Here is a 4182-nt window from a genome sequence, read left to right as displayed (position 1 = left end):
ATATATATGTATATGGGTTTTTTTCTTTTCTTTTCTTCAAAACACTCTTATGTAGCTACAGACTTCAATGAGAAAATCTTTAATCCTACATTTGGAGATACCCAGGGTCTTATCCAGGCATATTACTGTCTATGGAAAGTTGCCCATTAAATTAAAAAGAAAAATCAGTTCAGATCCTAAGCGCTATGCAGAAATATTGGTAGGAAATTACTAAGAACTCCTGTTTACCTCATGATAATTTAATTTTTGAGAGGATATTGTGAATGAAAAGCAGTTTCCAAGTTTGCAGACTTTAATTTATGAGCTCTTTTCTAGATTATGTGTTACAGTAAATAATTCTAAGAGTAATTACCAAGCATTTGAGTGAAATTTTAGTCAAAGAACTGAAACTCTTTCGCATTCGAAACTGATGTAAATGAAGATTTATTTCAGCAAATTTTCTTCAAGCTCATTGCTTCAGAAGAACAATGCAAAATTAGGTATTTTTCTGGAGTTTTGATTTATTATTCCCTTCCCGAGGTCTAATTCGTGGTTCTAGAAATGCTAACATAAAGTTGTACAATGTATAATATATGATCCTCTTTTAGGCCTAATTACATTACTGGGAAGTTGTTGTGGTATAAATTAAAATACCTTTCTAAGACAATGGGACTTTCTTCCTCTTCCCCATGCCTTGGGATTGATCTTTGTAGGATGAACCTTTCCATTGCCCCAGGCTGTGTATATTCTGAGCAATGGAAAGCTGCTCCTACTGCAGATGCCAGTTTGGTCCCCGTATTGTCATTTATGGGTAGAAAGTGTCTGCTCTGACTCCTCCTAGAGTCATTGATTATAAAAGTGAAAATCATATCTCACATTTTGCACTGCAGAAAGGGTCTTCAGAGGAGGGGTTTTGAGGAAGAGATCCTCAAAAATGTATATTTCAGTCATCCTTTGTCAATGCTGCTGTGGGGGTTGTTAAAAGTCTGTCTTCTCTGAGAGCCACTATTAGTGTGTTTGAACTTTGTTGGGTTTTTTTTTTGGGGGGGGAAAGGACCAGGAGACAAGCTACACCATCATTAAATCCAAAGAGACGACGATTACGGCAGATGGCTTGAAACCAGGCTCAGCATACGTCTTCCAGATCCGAGCTCGGACAGCTGCAGGCTATGGTGGCTTCAGCCGAAGATTTGAGTTTGAAACCAGCCCAGTGTGTAAGTTCTTTTAATTACTGTCAGCCTGTGTCTCTGGAACAGTTACCAGAAACAAATCAGGGGATCGATATCTTTGCAGAGGGCTCTTCCTTGTCCTGACCTTATCCCTCGACTTTGGAAACATGAGGCACATCATGACCATGCATAAGGCAGGCTAACACATCTGTCCTTGCTTACCCGACTCATGTGGTGAAGTGGGAGCTGAAGTCAGGAGGCCTTCAGGCTCCAGAAATTCATAGCGTTCCCTGCTTAGAAAAATCCTGTGTTTGAGAGCTGATGCAAGAGAGGACAAGGGCTCTCCTCTAAGGAGGGACAGAGGGGATGAGACCTGCGCTTCCACACCTCTTAATGGCTCTCTGCAGAGGATGCTGAGCTCTCTGAAGTATCTGCATCTGGAGGGAAAACCCCGAAATGGTGCCTTTCTGCAAGGGGAAGAGTTGAACCAGCGTTAGCATCTTTTGGTGTAAGTTCCTGTCAAGTTGAAAGATGGGTTCTGTTGGCTGCCAATGCCACAGCCCCGAGGAAAGGAATTTGACTTGTGATCAGAAATGGGAAAAATGTGCACTGCAGGCGCAGGAATTTTACTTAGCCTGTTGCAAATTTGTGGGATTTTATTTTTTTTTTAATTATTTTTTTATTTTTTTAGATGGATCTGATCATCCAGGTCTAGATTCTGGAGCAGATTCTGTGGCAGGGTGAACTCCTGAGGCATGCAGAGGCTCAACTTCTCTTTCCCCTGTGTTAGGCACAGCTGTGGGGAAATTATTTTTGTCCCGATTACCAAATTTTTGCAGAGGTGTCAAAGATAATTTTCTCCCTCGGAAAATATGTCCTATCTATTTCAGTTTGGACAACTGTCATTTATTAATTTTTTTATAGTGTTTGCATGGAAGAGAAATTTTGTGGTGGAAATACTCTGTTCATTCCTGTGGGAAAGAGCCTATTTTCTGTATGTTTTCCTTGGAAATTTAAATTCATGAATACTTTGATTACTCTTAGTCCAGTTTATTTAAAATTCATCATCTTTGAGAAGATGCCAAGTTGTCTTTTCAATGCATGCTACCTTTGAGGCTCTAATAGATTTTAAAGGAATCATTATATATGTGCAGGTGTAGCTGTGGAGCCAGTGGTTGAACCAATACAGTGCAAATTACATCACAATGCAAACATTAATGCAATAAGAATAGTCTATTTAATGTATTTCTTATTGTGTTAAGCATTAATTGTGCTCTATAAGTAGCAACAAAAATCATGTTATGCCAAAAATTATTCTATTTTATACTAAGGAAATTTTGTTGGCAGTTGGAAAGTTTCTAGTTTAGAGTCATTTGAGCAATGGTATTCCAGACTATTAATAAATAATGTGTGAAATATATGCACATTTGATCCAGTACCATCGGTACCTACAATCCTGGTCCAAAAATAATGGCACTTCCATAAAGCCCATTGTGTAAGTATCTGCGTTAATGAAGATTTTTTGAGGACATCACGTGGTAATATCTTTAAACTCCTTGAGTCCTTTAGTCATACTTGCACCCCAGTCTTTTTAGCTTTTTAAAGGCAGAGGAGTAGGTACTTCTCTGATATTAAGGAGCTGCCAGTGTAGTCAGAGGGCTACTTTACTCCATGGTCCCCAGTTTGGTAGCTGGGAACTGTTCCTCTGTTGGACTTGAGCTCTGGCTGAAGCAGGACTTAACCAGATGTTTAAATGCTTGGTAGAATTGAAATGCAACGTAAGCCTCAGTATTATGCAAAATGCAGCTCTGTTTGACATTTAAAACCTTTAAAAAAGCGATTATTCTTTTTTTTCCAAGGCCCTATATAAAGTCAATATTAGTGCTGGGAGTGTGACCAGACTCCCACTGCTTTTCTGCACGTCCCAGAGAATCTGAAAGCAAGCACAGATCATTGCTACATCTGAGTTCAGATCTGAACCTCTTGTTAGAGCCAAAGCAAATTATTTTGATTCAAACACAAATGAAAACCTTTCAGGGACCGTCGTGAGAATCAAAACAGCTTCCAGAATCGTTTGGACTGAACAACAGGTTTTGTTTCCAGTTCACAAGGTTTCTGTAAAGTTATTTTTAATACACTTGGAGGAAATATGAAGCAACAGCCTGAGAAAAGCAATGTGGGGGAAGCCATAACTTGTTGGGGAATTTTCTTCTTTTCTAAATTTGGGGGGTTTTTTTACACATTGCTGCCTGCATGTGCAATTCTGCAAAGTGCAATGATGCAGCCAGGGCTGCATTTTTCAGTGGAAGTTTTTTATTTGAGTGGAAGCTGTTGCCGGGTGTATCCACTTGCTGCTGTCCTCCTTTCCAAATGCCACCAAGTTCGTCTAGCCCTGATGAAACTAACCTTGCCAAAAGCTGTTTTTGGCTGTGCTGGCAAGCTAATCCAGCTGGTCAGCAAGGCAGGAGTGGGAACATGTCACCAAGTTGAGGAGTGATAATGCAGATCTGCCCCCAGCTTTAAATGGCAGCAAGGTCCCAGCTCAGCTTATGAATTCAGGCTTTTTAGCTGCCATAGATCACAGCAGATTTATCTCATTTCCCCATCCCTTGAGCTGTGCAAAAAACCACCAGTCACAGCTTAATGTTCTCTTTTAAATGTTTTTCTTTTTAATTATTTTGTCAAGAAAGCAATAAAACACCATCTTAAGGAGCCTCCATAAATTCCTGAGGCTAATAAAATCTCTGGATGATGGCATGGGTTTGGAGCAGTTAACATTAAATATTTAATGTATCATGGCCAATCCTTCTGAAATCATTTGCATTGCTGTAGCAGATCCACGCCGCTCGCCATTTGAGCGTTGGAGAGCTCCTGTACGAAGAACTACTTGAAACCCATTGCAGATCAATGTTTAATGCCATACCTTTTCGTCTTTCTTTTCTTTTAACAATTAATACAGGACTATATTCAGTTATTTTATAGCCTCCATAAAGTTAATCCTGTGCTAAGGACCCCTTTTTACTTCAATCATTTA

General features: G+C 39.6%; 1 protein-coding gene across 1 annotated transcript in view; it reads left to right on the top strand.

The window, feature by feature from the left end:
* The first annotated feature begins 1033 nt into the window (after positions 1 to 1033).
* LOC104522177 (ephrin type-A receptor 5) overlaps positions 1034 to 4182 on the top strand; it is a 48638-nt gene continuing 45489 nt past the window's right edge. The window contains exon 1 of the mRNA XM_010164398.1: positions 1034 to 1193. The gene's annotated coding sequence lies outside the window, so the exon portion shown is untranslated. The remainder of the gene's footprint in view (positions 1194 to 4182) is intronic.

This window comes from Antrostomus carolinensis, unplaced genomic scaffold (assembly GCF_000700745.2).
Source record: "Antrostomus carolinensis isolate BGI_N321 unplaced genomic scaffold, ASM70074v2 scaffold5363, whole genome shotgun sequence".
In the NCBI taxonomy this organism is placed as follows: Eukaryota; Metazoa; Chordata; class Aves; order Caprimulgiformes; family Caprimulgidae; genus Antrostomus; species Antrostomus carolinensis.
The sequence above is the reverse complement of the archived record's forward strand: the minus strand, read 5'-3'. Positions and strand labels throughout refer to the sequence as shown.